This window comes from Salvia splendens, chromosome 19, assembly GCF_004379255.2.
Source record: "Salvia splendens isolate huo1 chromosome 19, SspV2, whole genome shotgun sequence".
NCBI lineage: Eukaryota > Viridiplantae > Streptophyta > Magnoliopsida > Lamiales > Lamiaceae > Salvia > Salvia splendens.
Window position 1 is genome coordinate 9,333,430 of NC_056050.1, and position 16,178 is coordinate 9,349,607.

The following is a 16,178-nucleotide window of genomic DNA, read 5'->3' on the forward strand; positions in this document are numbered from 1 at the left end:
CTAACAAACCAAGCATAATAATGGTTAGGAAAAAGTCTTTAGAAGTTAATTTAATTGTAATTAAGTTACTAATCTAATCAAAATGTTGTTGCTCTTAAGTTTTACGAAATCATTTAATAATGAATCAATATATTTTTTAGGACCAGCAGCAATCATACTTAGTGTGTAGATTTAAAAAAAAATTCAAATAAATATATGAAACATATTATAAACTTTTGTTATTTCGAAAATTAAGATAAAACTAATAGAGATCGATATATATATTCAATCATTGACCCATGTAAGAATTAACTATGCTGTAAAACTTGTTGCACTCTACAATTATGCTAAATAAGACATTAAGCCCATTTACAATGGTCAACGTAAAAATATAATCATCGATTAAGATTCAGTTTAAATCCGGCTCATAATTTCAGGCTCAATTTTGGGCTTTGTAAATAATTGGTGTGTGTTTAAGCCCGTTTTGTGAAGTCATAGATTTGGGCTGAACATCTATTATCAAGCTAGGTCCACTAAGGTTATGGGCCAATAAGGTGATCTATGTAAACAAATTATCTAAATAGAAAAATAGAAACTACTCCTCCCTCCGTCTCGAAATAGGAATCCTATTTAGTTAAGACAAAAGTTTTAAGAAATGTAAAGAAAAGTGATTTAAATAAGTTAGTGGAATATGTGTCCCACTTATATATACTGTATTAGTTTTATAATAAAATGTGAGTGGAATAAGTTAGTTGAATGTAAGACCTACTTATCATTTATGGTAAAAGTGAAATAAAATTCTTATTATAGGACGGATGAATGACAAAACATGACTCTTACTGTGAGACTGAGAGAGTATGTATAATTCCACCGTTTATGGTATAAATAATCTTCCATCGTTCCATTGAATTTTTATTCAACTTCATAAAATAATTTTTTACTTTTTTTTTTCATAAAATCATTGAAACTTCACATGTTAGTGAATTTTAAATCCGGAAACTGGGTGAAAACTGAAAATCCTCAGTATTAATGCTAAAGAAATCAAAATTTTGATGACTATTCCGAGATTCATATTTCTTATTTTTTTACTTAATTATTTTGTTCACACATGGTGGATTGGTTGCGGAAATGGCCACAGTGCACATTTTATATTTCTTCAATTCCATAAAAATACGTGCATTTACCAATTTTCGTCCCGCTCAACTGAAAAGAGGTAACTTAATGAACCATGATGTTTGAACTATAGCAAGATGACACTATTATCCAACACAAGAGTGGCTTGTATTATAAATTATACATATGGGTCGAACAATAAGCCATCAATTTGTTGATGTATTTTCGAGTGTTGGACACCATGCCCATCTCCCTCTAGATATATAAATTGTGCCGCTCTTCCAAGATTAGCTGCAGCCTCAGCCAAATCATCCGTCAACAGCCAACCGGCCACCATGGCCGTGTTCATCTCCTTCCACGCCTCCCTTAACAAAAACCTCACGTGCTCTTGCGCCTCTTTCTCCGAAACATTTTTCTCCTTCATGTAGCACTGGATTGCTTTTGGCACGTCGCCCCTCTTCAGCTCAAACTAGGTTCAACAAAGAGCAATCGAAGAAATTACAAAATGCATCTTATATACTCTTTTTGTCCCTTAAAAATTGGATTATATACCATTTTGGCCGCATTATTATATATGAGTCTGTTCTATAAAATTAGTCTTTTTAAACACCAAAATTACTCACTATTTACTACTTTACACACAAAACAAAACTTCTTAATAGATACTTGGCGAAAACTACCTGTGTAGTCCCAAGATCATCAGCAAGCCTTAAAATCATTCCTGAGAGGTTAAGTATGTTATGATATTCGTACAAGCTCTCGATGACCCTTTTGTCGATGCTCGAGTTTGGTAATGTGAAATGAAGCTGGGATATTATCGTTGGCGACGAAATTGAAACTTTAGCATTGTTGAGATATTCTTCTAAGCTTGGTGTATAACCACTGTAATACCATTTAGCCTCCTTAAAAAATCCTTCAACCAAGCTTAACCACTGCCAAAAATATAAAAATTGATAAAATAATTTTGATTTATTTTACAAGTACAAATTAATGTAGAGGGGAACAAGAAGATACCGATTTTTGTAAATATGGTATAGTGATGAAATGTCGATCTATGAGAATATCATATGCCAACCCTGACACAAAGTTGTATAGTGCCAAATAACAAACTTGGATGAAATAAGGAAGTTGGCTTAGTGATTCAATGTCCCATCTGAAATTCAATCTTAAGTCATATTTCCAATTCTACTAAGATCATATATTAGTTAGTTAGGCAGTAGGTGTGATCAATTGCTAACTTTTCTTAAATTGCGAACTTACTAACTCATCAACGCAGTATCTAAAAAAATGTCGGCACGATAACATTAGTATGTCAATACAGATTTAATTGGCACACTTATGTCTTTGTGCTGACATACTAATATCATCGCATTGACATTTTTAATATACTGAGTTGACAATTTAGCAATTTAAGAAGAGTTAACATTATAACGCACTCCAGCTAGGAAGATAACATGTATACTCACCTCCGGATTGTGTCAGTAAATAGTTGCAATTCATTTAATGTGCCATACACATCATAAACATCATCTATAATTGTGACAAAAGTAATAATAATGGCTGCCATTTTCCTGTGATATTCATATTGATGAGGCTCAAACAATGCAACAGCCCAAAAGTAGCATTCCACAATCCTATCCCTCACAAATGGGAGCTTTTCAGCTAGGCATGAATTACTCCACCACCTAATTAAATAAAGACATTTTAAGAGATTCAGTTCATGCATAAATAATTCTATATGCATGGACAAACTGTTGTTAATTTCATACCTTGAGACATCTTTGAGTTCTTGTTGATATGTTGTTTGCTTAATATTGAAGTCGAGTTTCGCAAGCTCATGTCTGGCCTCTTTGCGTAAGCATCTAAGAACCATCTTGCATCAAGTGCTTGACTCCTCCAGTGAAGAGGAAGATCCAAAGAATGGCGAATCCACGATTGATGATTCCGCGAATTATTGATGATGATAAATGCTCGTAAAAATAAATCACGACACAGAGAATTTAACGTGGTTCGATTTACTGAGGTAAATCTACGTCCACGGGGAGAAATGGGGGCAGGTTTGTATTGCTTGATCTGCCAAATACAGCTTACAACACAGACTTGCTATATGATTGTTTCTCTAGAGAGATTCTAACCTCTTCTATCAGATCTAAGTTCTATTTATATAATGAACTCAGATCATGGCTTGCGTCACCACCCTAAGTCGTGGATGTCGTGTAGGTTATGGCCTAAGATCGTGGGTGAAGCGTAGGTCATGGCCTACGATCGTGGCCTGAACTGACATCACGTGGTAGTGGGTGTGTTGGACATCCGGTATGGGTCCACTAACTCCTTGTTCGGTCGAATACCGAGACCGAACTGCTTTGGTTGCCGATCTGAGAGTAGAGCTTGATGCCGACCTGAGAGCAGAGCTTGATTGGTTGGCTTTTTACCGAGCTGTAGGCTGAGGCCGAACTCTTTGGTAATGCCGAACTGAACTCTTGGGCTTTGGGCTGGCCGAGCTGTCACTGCTATTGGGCTTGTTTAGTACGTACCCCATCACTACCCCCCCCGAAAAGCGAAGTGATTCATTTCGGCGAAGCGAGTCACTTCGGCATTCTGGAAAAGGGTACGGGGGAGGCTGAAGTCAGGGGACGTGCCCTGCGCGTGACTGCATTAAATGCGGCATTAAATGCGACAGTAAAATCCGGCCGTTGAATCCTGAAAAGGTGGGATATGAAACGGTGCGATGATTTGAAATCTTTTCCAAATCTGATAAATACCGTCTTTCTTCATCATTTGAACACCTTTGCTATTGGCTTCTTCTGCACTCTCTATCTTCTGCGTGAAAAATTTCCTTCCGCTTTCAAAAATTTCTTCAGACTACCTTCACCTTCAAAAAGTAAGAAAAATGTCTTCTTCTTCTTCTTCTTCGGAGTCGGGTAGCGTTAGGAAAGGGGGTAAGGGGTCTTCTAGCCGGAAAGAATCCGGGGAGAAGACCGTAGAGTATTTTCACAGTATCTTGAGTAAGGATACTGTGATATCCCTTTACGAAAAATACTCTTTTCCTGGGGGGAAGGCGGTGGTACCTGACGGTGATCACAGGGCTGACTCCCCGCCGGAGGGTTACGTCACCGTGTACGAGGCCTGCTTAGAATGCGGGCTTCGTTTCCCCCTCCCTTCTGCCTTTATAGATTTACTAGATTTTTTTCAGCTTCCTTTAGGCCAGGTGACTCCGAACTCTTGGAGGCACTTGTCGGCCTTCGCTGCCGAACTCCGTAGGTTAGGAAGGGATTTGTCTTTGAAGGCGATCCTTAAATTCTTTCAATTTAAGAGGAAGGGGTCTTGGTTTTACTTGATCCCTTTACAGCCCTTTAGGGCCTTTTGTAAAACGAAGTGGCCGAAGTGGCAAAATCGCTTCTTCTACTATGATAGGACCGCGGCTCCTAGTTTTCCCTGGAGAGGGCCGGAGTCCGTTATCCGTCACCCTCGGCCTGAACCGTTGGACGAGCTCGATGGCGAGCTCAACAAGATTCCCATAGTTAGGAAACAATACACGGAGTCTGAGCTCGTCAAGGGCGACGTCGTGTTCGACATCTCGTCTTCGGACGAAGAGGCCGAGGGTGAGGATTTCTCTTTATCTTTATGCTCTACTGCTTTAACGAAGAAAATCTGACTTTGCTTTCTTGCTTTTTGGCAGTGTTCATGTTGAATAAGGCTATCAGAAAGTCCTCCGAGCTTGTGGAGCCGGAGAGAGAGAAGGCTACCAGCTCGGCGCCTGATGCCGAGAAGAATCCGAAGAGGCAAAAGACCTCTTCGGGTCCAAAGAAGCCGGAGTCGACTTCGGCAAGCAAGAAGGGGAAGACCCAGAAGCCCCCAAGGGCGCCAGAGAAAGACGTGGTCTTGGCGCCTCCTTCGGAGCATATCTGTGAGCCATTTTTATGGCCCACGGACTTCGCCGAGGTGAATTGTCTTCTTGATTCCTTGGCTTGGCTTGTCTTGTATTTTTGGTGCCCTCTGTTAACTTTTTTCCTTATCCATTTTCAGAGGAATGATATGCTCTCCAAGCTCGTCGCCGTCGAACTCTCCAAAGCGTCCAACGACTACGCCGAGATGCAGAGGAAATTGGCGGCTGCTTGTCACCGGGCCGAGCAGGCTGAGGCAAACTTTGAGAAAGCCAGGGCTGCTAGGATTTCGGCCCAGGATGAAGCTCAGTTTGCCAAAAACCAGCTCGTCATCCAGCGAGAGCAGACGAAACGGAGGGATGCTGCCGCCGTGGTTGCCCAAGGAGAGGGTCTCCGTGCCTACACGGAGAGACTCTTTTTGAGCAGCCAGTTCTCGGCCTTTGTCGGTAGTCTGGTAAGGCTAATTGCCGATAAGGGCGAGCAGGGGCCCGACGTCGTGCTGCCTCTGTACAGCCGAGAGATAGCTGCTCGGCTTCAGAATCTGCCGCTCCTTGAGGAGCTCGCTTCATCCTCGGTCCTGCTTTCTGCAGACCGAGTCCGGAGTTGTCGAGCTGATCGGGACGAGAACCTGGAGGCTATCTTTGCCTCCGTGGGACCCGTTTCACCCGCTTCGACTTACAACGGAGAGGGTGAGGCCGAGCCGCTGGAGCCGGAGGCCGAAGTCGAGCGGGCCGGGCATCCGGAGGAGGAAGCCGATCAGGAGGCGGAGGCGAGGCCGGCAGGAAGCGAGGCCGAGGCTGAGGTAGCCCAAGAGAAAGAAGCTGTACCAGACCGAGGAGCCGGAGACGAAGCTGGCGGAGTATGATTTCGTCTCCCTTCTCTTAGTCTAGTTTCTTCCTTGTAAAATGGCCTTGAAGCCCTAGTGTAAAAAATTTTCCTTGTGAATGAAAAATTCTCTACACTTGTCTTCGTATAGCTTTGCGTACTCGCCTTTACTCCTGTTGTATTTTACTATCTGCTCGGTACAGCTGCCGAACTAATATAGCTGCTTTGTACTCAAGGAGATGGAGATACTTCACTGGAAACGGCTGTACTCTTCGGCTTTAGACGAAGCTGAGAGAAGAGCTATAGCCGATCAGACGAAGAATGACGAGCTTCTGGCTCGTTTAGTGAAGCTGGAGGCCGATAATAAGGACTTAGAGTCCGATAAGAAGGATCTGGAGGCCGAGCTGAATACGACCATTGCTGAGAGGACTGCGTACGAGGATTACATCCGTGTGCGCGGGGGATTGACCATCTCAGATGTTCAGAGTCGAGTTGACGAACTGTGGGAGGAATATCTTGTACTCCGGAGGAACAATGCGCTGGAGAGCTCGGCTTGCCAACAAGTTGTGAAATCATTACGGCGCTGGGCTTCTCGGTACGACATTGTTCTTTCTCGGCGCCCCTCCATAGAAAGATTCCTTCGGCATATCGTGCCAACAGATGCTCGCACTCCAGATCAAACCTCTGGTTCCCTTGTTCAAAATCCTACTCCCAGCCAACAACGAACTCCGGAACAGCCGGAAACGTCAAGACGAGAACGGGCTCAGGAGCAACCGGAATCGTCAAGACGGGGACGGACTGAAATTCGCCGAGGAGTTGTGACTATGAGCGAGCAAGATCAGCAGATGCTTATTGCAGAGACTCTTCATCGCCGAGGTGTTAGGACTTCTCGGGCTCGGGGAAGAGGCGTTGGGTCGAGGATAGCATCTCGTCGACCTGCTTATTCTTCATCTGCTCGGAACAACCGAACTCGGCTTCCAGAGGATTTTGCAGATAGGTGGCTTAACTTCAGCAACCCTGGACGGTAGAATAGTCCTTTGTAATAGCGTAACGCCATTTTGTAGGGTAGCGGAGTTGTATGCCGAACAAGATTTGATAAATGAAATTTTGTTTTCGCTTCTAACACTGTATTTACAGCTTAGCGAAAAAATTTCATCGTACTTGTCCTCGGTCTTATGAAGTAAACTTCTTTGACCGGACTTGGTCCTTGGTCTGATGAAATAAACATCTTTGACCGGACTCGTCTTTGGTCTGATGAAATAAACACCTTTGACCGAACTCGTCTTTGGTCTGATGAAATAAACATCTTCGACCGGACTCGTCTTTGGTCTGATGAAATAAACATCTTTGACCGGACTTGGTTTGTGTTCTAATTTTGCGATTTTTGTCGCCGGGATCGAACTTTCCCTTGTCCTAATTCGGCGAGTTTTATCGCGTGGATCGGACTTTCCCAGTTAACCGAAGTGGTCTTATGCAGTAAACCTCTTTGACTAGACATGGTCGTCCTCGGTCTTATGAGGTAAACTGCTTTGACCGAACTTGGTCGTCCTAATTCGGCGAGTTTTATCGCGTGGATTGGACTTTCCCTTGTCCTAATTCAGGCAAGTTTTATCGCGAGAATCGGACTTTTGTTGCAGTTCGTTTCAGACGAAGTGCTTGATTCTTAAGCAGAATTGTGGTCTTGTATCCTCTTTAGAAGCTTTGACACACAATCGTGGGCTTGTTGCAGCTCGTTTCAGACGAACTGCTTGTTTAAGCTGAATTGTGGTCTTGTATCCTCTTTAGAAGCTTTGACGCGCAATCGTGGGCTTGTTGCAGCTCGTTTCAGACGAACTGCTTGTTTAAGCTGAATTGTGGTCTTATATCCTCCTTGGAAGCTTGGACTCACAATCGTTGGCTTATTGCAGTTCGTTTCAGACGGACTGCTTGTTAAGCTGAATTGTGGTCTTATATCCTCCTTAGAAGCTTGGACTCACAATAGTCTTTAATAATCGATCTAAAAAGGGGATCAGTCTTTAAAGAACGATATACCTTGGTACCATTTGTAAGAGACGACAAGCACATAGGGACAAAACACATAGAGAAAAAATGAAAAAGACGAAAGAAAAAACTTTAAACTTTTTATAAAACGACAAGTAAAAGGTGCAAGTAAAAAACAAACAAATAAAAACACATACCCCTATGACCGAACTAGACACGAGACGGACTGACCGGACTTGTCTCTTACAAGTGGAACTTCTTGAGGTTGGAGACGTGCCATGTTCGGGGTACTTGTTCTCCTGACATGTGAGTCAATTTATAAGACCCTTTGCCGAGGACTTCTGACAACCGATATGGACCCTCCCATGTGGGTTCGAGTTTGCCCAGCTTTTCTGCTCGGCTTACTTCGTTGTTTCTCAAGACGAGATCTCCCACTTGAAATTGAAGCTTTTTCACCCTTTGGTTATAATACCGGGCTACTTGCTCCTTATACTTGGCTGCTTTTATGCACGCCAATTCTCTTCTTTCTTCGGCGAGATCTAGTTCTGCTCTCAGTCCGTCGTCATTCATTTCTGAGGAGAAATTTAGAGTTCGGGGACTGGGTACGCCGATCTCCACCGGAATTACGGCTTCAGTGCCGTACACCAGACTATACGGAGTTTCACCGTTGGAGGTTTTGGGTGTAGTTCGGTAGGACCATAGGACTTGAGGGAGATTTTCTACCCATTGTCCTTTGGCTTGTTCTAACCGAGCTTTCAACCCTTTCACCAGAATCCGGTTCGTTACTTCCGTTTGTCCGTTTGCTTGGGGATGGGAGACCGAAGTGAACCGCTGTTGTATGTTCAGCTCTTGGCACCAATTCTTGAACGTCTTGTCGGTGAACTGAGTCCCATTATCCGAGATGAGGATGTGGGGTATGCCAAATCGGCACACTATGTTCTTCCAGACGAAGTCCAATGCCTTTGAGCTCGTTATCGTAGCTAATGGTTCAGCCTCCACCCACTTCGTGAAGTAGTCCACGGCAACGATAAGGAATTTCATTTGCCGAGGAGCTTGAGGAAGTGGTCCCACTATGTCTATGCCCCATTGCATGAAAGGCCAAGGGCTTTGCATAGTGTATAGATCGGTCTGCGGCATCCTTGGGACATTTGCATGAATTTGGCACTTCGTACACTTCTTGACGAGCTGCACTGCCTCTTGTACCATGGTTGGCCAATAATATCCCCATCTCAGAACTTTTTTAGCTAAAGCTCTGGCTCCGATGTGGCTACCGCACGATCCTTCATGAACTTCTCTGAGGATGTAGTCCGTCTCTTCTGGTCCTACGCACCGCAATAACGGCTGGAGGTAAGACTTTCTAAAGAGGACTCCTTCATGAAGTTCGTACCGAAGAGCTCGGCACGTGATCTTCCGAGCTTCTCTCTTATCCTCGGGCAATTGTCCTTGATCCAGATACTGCAAGATCGGCGTCATCCAGTTCGGCGAGCTGGATACAGAATGTACCTCGGCTTCATCAATGCTTCGATGCATTAATTCTTCCGCCTTTGAGCTCGGATCTGAGGCCAACTTACTTAAGGTATCTGCTCGGCTATTTTCCGCTCTGGGAATGCGGATTATCCGAAAATAGGAGAAACTTCGGCTGATGCTTTGCGCTTTGTCCAAATACTTCTTCATTCTCTCGTCACGGGCTTCACTTGTACCCAACATGTGATTTACTATGACTTGTGAATCACAATGGACTTTGAGAGATTTGACGAGTAGACTTTGCGCTAACTGGAGTCCGGCCAGGAGGGCTTCGTACTCGGCTTCATTATTAGTAGTGGGGAATAGGAAACGAAGTGAGTAGGTTACCTCGTGTCCGTCGGGAGCGACAAGTAAAATACCAGCTCCACTTCCCATCTTGTTTGAAGCTCCATCTACGAATCCGCTCCAGCAGTCCGGCGGCTCTACTTCGGATTCCAAGGGTTGTGCTAGTTCGGCATTGGCAGAATTCTTCTGTTCGGCAATAATAGGAATTGCTTGATCGAACTTCGCTTCTGCAAGAAAATCTGCCAAGGCTTGTCCCTTGATGGCTTTCCGAGGTAGATATTCAATTGTGTGCTCTCCCAACTCTATAGCCCACTTGGCGATTCTGCCCGATGCTTCTGGCTTGGTCAAAACTTGCCGAAGAGGTAGATCGGTTAAGACGCATACCTTGTGAGCATAGAAGTATGGCCGCAGTCTCCTTGCTGCATTTACTAACGCCAGAGCAATTTTTTCCAGAGGTTGATACCTTGTTTCTGGACCTCTTAATGCTCGGCTTGTAAAGTAGATGGGAAACTGCTTTAGGCCTTCTTCTCGTACAAGCACCGCGCTGATGGTTTGATCCGATGCCGCTAAGTATAAGAATAGTACTTCGGCTTCGGCTGGAGCAGAGAGAATAGGAAGCTCGGCTAGATAACTTTTGAGCTCGTCAAAGGCCTTTTTCTGCTCGGCTCCCCACTCGAACTTTGGTGCCTTTTTCAACACCTTGAAGAACGGCAGTTGCTTTTCGGCTGCTTGGGAAAGGAATCGACTCAGTGCGGCTAGACATCCGGTTAGCCTTTGCACGTCATGTATGGACTTCGGCATTGCCATGTTCTGAACGACTTGAACTTTTGAGGGGTTTGCCTTGAGTCCGTCTTTTGAAACCCAACAACCCAGAAACTTTCCCGAATCTACCAAAAAGGTACACTTTTGGGGATTAAGTTTGAGGTTGGCTTTCTTGAGCACGTTGAGAGTGGACTTGAGGTTGTGCTCGTACTCCGAGGTGCTTTTGCTCTTGACGACTATATCGTCAACATATACTTCGACTTCCTTTCCAATCAGGTGCCGAAAAAGCTTGTCTACCATCCTTTGATAAGTGGCTCCGGCATTCTTTAAACCGAATGGCATCTTTTTATAAGCGAAAATGCCGAAATCAGTAATGAAGGCCGTTTTTGAAGCGTCAATCTCATCCATTAAAACCTGATGGTATCCTTTGTATAGATCAAGAAAACAAAAAATTTCAAAGCCTATCAGAGCTTCTACTTTTTTATCTATGTTCGGAAGGGGATAGCAATCTTTGGGACAGTGCTTATTTAGATCGGTGAAATCTATGCACATCCGCCATCCTCCTTCCTTTTTCTTGATCATGACAGGATTGGCCACCCACGAAGGATACTTCACTTCGAATAACACATCCGCCTTCAATAATTGACGGACTTCGTCATGGATGACTTGACTTCGTTCTGCCGCAAAGAGTCTTTGCTTCTGTTTTATCGGCCGGACCGAAGGATCAATATTTAAACGATGAGTGATTACCTCGGGGGGCACTCCGGTCATGTCCAACGGAGACCATGCAAAGACGTCTTTGTACTCCTTGAGGAGCTGGATGGTTTTTTCCCGAAGTAGAGGCGTTCCCGCGAAGCCGATCTTAACCGTTCTGGATGGATCGTCTTCGTACAGCTGAACTGTCATCGAGTTCGGCTCCGGTATGACTTCGGTCATCGCCTCTGACTCCGGCTGCTGTGATTGCTATGCTTGGTGGTGCCGATCTGACTGCTCGGCACTTCTAAGCGCAATTTGCAGGCATTCCTTTGCTCTTTTTTGGTCACCTCGGATGACCGCTATCCCTCCTTTAGTAGGGATCTTGATGGTGAGGTGATAGGTGGAGCAAACGGCCCGAACTGTGTTGAGCCAGTCTCTTCCCAGGATGACGTTGTACGGGGACCGAGCTTTTACCACGAAAAACTCAATCATCGTACTGGAGCTAGTAGGCGCTTTCCCCACCGTGATCGGAAGGCTGATAATACCTTCAGGGCGGGTGTCCTCCTGGGCGAAGCTCTTCAGGGGAAGCGGAGCCGGGCTGAGCCGAGCTGGGTCCACTTCTAGTTTGTCGAAGCACTCTTTAAAAAGAATGCTGACTGACGCTCCTGTATCCACAAACACCCTGTGGATCAGTTTGTTTGCCACTCCGGCTTGGATGACAATGGCGTCTTGGTGAGGAGAGATGGCCGGGACGGGATCAGCATCCGAGAACGTAATCACTTCGTCCTGCTTCAGCCTTTTATGCGTTGGCTCCTCTCGATTGGAGCCCCTGCGCTCTGACTTCAGGGACGACTTGGTCTTCCCGGCAGGGAGAGCGTCAATAGTCAGGATTACTCCATCATATTGCGGCTCGTCATCGTCTTCGGGATCCGGCTGCCTTTTCGGATCCTGAGGAGCGCAGTTCGCACCTCTCTGCTTCTTATTCTTCTTTGACTGCTTGCTTTGGTATTTTTTCAATGTCCCTGCCCTCACAAGAACATCGATACCTGCAGCCAAGTTTCTGCACTCCTCGGTATCGTGACCGTGGTCTTGATGGTAGGAGCAGTAGTTATCCTGGGGTCGGCGCGCGGCAGATTTCGTCATCCGCTTTGGCTTTTCGAACAGGTCGGAGTGTAGTTCGAAAATTTCCGCTCTCGGCTTGTTCAGCGGTACGAACTGAGCGGGCGGCTTCTCGGGATTGAGACGGGGTCCCAATCTGTCTTGCACCGGAGTCCTTTGAATCCTTTCAAAAGGAGTTCGGCGAGGATGTCCCTGATCGCCAAAAGGAGTTCGGCGAGGATGTCCCTGATCGCTATGATCGGGCTTCCTCCTGTCTCCTCGGGACGATGAGCTGTCTAACGACCGTTTGCGACGGTCTGCCTCATCGGCTCGGGAGTACTGGTCCGCAATGTCCCACATTTCCTGAGCTGTCTGCGGACCGCACTCAACGAGCTTCCTGTAGAGAGCTCCGGGCAGGATTCCATTTTGGAATGCCGAGATGACAAGCAGATCGTTGAGATCGTCCACTTGCAGGCATTCCTTGTGGAATCTTGTCATAAAGTCGCTGATTTTTTCGTCGCGACCTTGACGAATGGAAAGCAGCTGAGCCGAAGTGATTCGGGCTTCCGCTTTCTGAAAGAACCTCCTGTGGAAGGCATCCATTAGATCTCGGTAAGATCTGATGCTGCCCTGGGGGAGGCTATCGAACCACCTTCTCGCGTTCCCGATGAGCAGCTCGGGAAATAGCTTGCACATGTGGACCTCGTTGAGACCCTGGTTCGCCATGTTATATTGATAGCGCCCCAGGAAATCGTGAGGGTCCACGAGCCCGTCGTAAGTCATCGACGGAGTTCGGTAGTTCTGTGGTAGGGGAGTTCGGGTGATGTCGTCCGAGAACGGAGTCTTCAGTGCTCCGTACACGGCGAATCCGATATCTCGTCGGTATGGAGGAGATTGAGTTCTCCTGTGATTCCGGTACCGAGGAAGATCAGGAATATGTCGGGGTTGAGGATTCTTCTTCCTGGAAGACACGGCACTACTGCGGTAGTGACTTTCATGTCTGGATGAGGAAGGAGAATCCTCCGTTTTCGTCTTCGGCTCTTGGCTCTTTTGCAGGAAGGCTAAGAACTCATCCTGCTTCTCAGCCAAGAACAGCTTGACAGCCTCATTCAGATCAGGCTGCTGGGAAGACTCAGTGGGACGATTTTTGGAGCGGCCTGTTCCTTCGCCATGAGAACTGGTGGTGGATTTATCCCTAGGCTGTTTTCCAGACCTATGGGATGGATTGGCTTCCTCCGGGTTCTCACGGGCAGGAATGCGGGTATTCTGCGATCTGGTATGCATTTTTTGGGTGGAAAAAATGGATCAAAAATTCGCTTTATCACAAATTTTGTTCTTCGTTTCCCACAGACGGCGCCAGTGATGATTCCGCGAATTATTGATGATGATAAATGCTCGTAAAAATAAATCACGACACAGAGAATTTAACGTGGTTCGATTTACTGAGGTAAATCTACGTCCACGGGGAGAAATGGGGGCAGGTTTGTATTGCTTGATCTGCCAAATACAGCTTACAACACAGACTTGCTATATGATTGTTTCTCTAGAGAGATTCTAACCTCTTCTATCAGATCTAAGTTCTATTTATATAATGAACTCAGATCATGGCTTGCGTCACCACCCTAAGTCGTGGATGTCGTGTAGGTTATGGCCTAAGATCGTGGGTGAAGCGTAGGTCATGGCCTACGATCGTGGCCTGAACTGACATCACGTGGTAGTGGGTGTGTTGGACATCCGGTATGGGTCCACTAACTCCTTGTTCGGTCGAATACCGAGACCGAACTGCTTTGGTTGCCGATCTGAGAGTAGAGCTTGATGCCGACCTGAGAGCAGAGCTTGATTGGTTGGCTTTTACCGAGCTGTAGGCTGAGGCCGAACTCTTTGGTAATGCCGAACTGAACTCTTGGGCTTTGGGCTGGCCGAGCTGTCACTGCTATTGGGCTTGTTTAGTACGTACCCCATCAACGATAACTGATTATCGTCCATTTCCTCACTAACAAGTTTTTTCTGCAGACATATTCTGGAAAACTGTCTTGCTAGCTCCAACGTGTCTTCACCTTCCGTCAAAAGGAATGATGCTTCGTAAAGTTGTAACATTCCTTTTGTATCGCGAGCAAGGCTTTCCTTGAATTCACGACCCTTCTCGTTCTTGAAACGATTAAATACTTGTGCAAGTGAGACACAAGAAGATTAGCAATCAAAGAAGTCAATTCCTAGCATGTCTTATTTACCTTGGGAAATAATAAAACCATGTTGTCTAAGGAGTCTGAATCCAAGAGCTGTGAAATACAAATCACTTCCATTGTCATGGAAACATTTGGCCTCATCATCATATATACAATCTAACATCTGATTTATCTCATCTTTGAAAAAAATAAGACAGTCCCAAATATTTCAAGTCATCAATCAACTCCAACTGTTGGACATGCTTCATTTTTTCCTTTAGCAACATCTTCACTTGCAAAATCAGCTCTTCTTGCCTTTTCAAATGCTTTTCCCCCTATGGAAATACATATACATAATGCTGACAATGAATGAATATAATTTGCAACTGAATAAGTATATTTAGAAAAGATGAATGATACCTTATATGAAGTGTTAACAGACTGAATATAACTAAATCCCAAAGAGAAGGCTGGTAGTTTCCACAACGTCGGGTTTGATCAGCATCTACCTCTATCGAGCAAGAAACTCGGATGCGAGAGGCTGGTGCAGTACGAGAGAAATGTATCGCATTTGAACGTCTCGTCCTCTCTAAGCCGGGGAGGATCATTATTGGTATGCTAAGGCTAGACATAATTTATGATCCTTTAGTTGAATTGGTCTTCAAACTGTAATGTTTGTGATTTGTGATCTCAATCCAACTCTATTTATTGAAATCCTCTTGCAAATTGAATTCATGTCTTACTTAAAGTTTGTATCTTAGCAGCAATTAAATATATGATGCAGTTAGTATTTTTCAAGATACTAATTTTGGCAACAATAATTGAATTCAGAGCTGTAACTAAGCAATCAATTTTAGAGAATAAACAAATCAAATTTTATAGTAGTAGGTAACATCTGAGGAACTAAATGTTTTATTATATGGTTAAGTGCAAATCAATCAAACAATATGATTGTAAGTTCAGGTTGGATGTTGGTTGTCGATTGAATAGTTCTTCTAAGAAACTATATCCGCATCTAATAGCGTTTGCGTGAGAAATTGGTGAATATTATTATGTTAGGATATACTATATTTTATAGTTTGATTTATTAGAAGATGTAGGTTCTTTGCAATCCAATATCTTAGACATTTTGGATAGTAACAATCGGTAGAGGGAGTATAAATTAGTTAAAGTTATACTCCTACTACTTAGGTTTATATCGTGGTGTGTTATATTGCTAACTTTTTAAGTTGTTAAATCTGCTAACTCATCAACGCAGTGTATTAAAAATGTCAATATGATGACTTTAAATTATCAACACAAAATGTCAACAAAGTAAATGTCAACGAAATTATGTGTTTACATTTTAATGTCATTGAGTTAACATTTTTAATACACTGCGTTAACGAATTAACAAAGTTCACAACTTAAGAGGTTAACAACGTGACATACCCGACTAAATAATACTACTATATTATTTGCACCGTACATTCGCGGTTAAATTTAGTGTTATCAAAAAAACTCAATAAAAAAAATTCTAATTGTAAGTTCGTAAATTTACTGAAAAACGCCGGATGTTCATTGATCACAATATACACAACCCATCACGTAATCAAAAATCAAAGAATAAATAAAATTTTATTTATTCTATACATAAAAAATAAAAAATATGGGATGATACTATACATATAGTGTCATCACTAAATCCAATTTCTAAGTGGATATATAAATTAACTGATAGCCAAGCCCTAAGTTGGATGTCATTATTAGCCCCCAATAAATTAATTAATTAAGCGGTAATTATGTTTAGAAGCGAGGCACTCGTCCTAATCAGCCTTCTAAACATGTCGTCCAGCTCAGCTGCCATGTCATCCACCACCTCCTCCAG

The 16,178-nt window shown here is 44.1% G+C and overlaps 1 pseudogene; it reads right to left on the minus strand.

Moving 5' to 3' along the window:
• Window positions 1-1,270: 1,270 nt before the first annotated feature.
• On the minus strand, window positions 1,271-14,943 carry LOC121780073 (annotated as a pseudogene).
• Window positions 14,944-16,178: the final 1,235 nt, after the last annotated feature.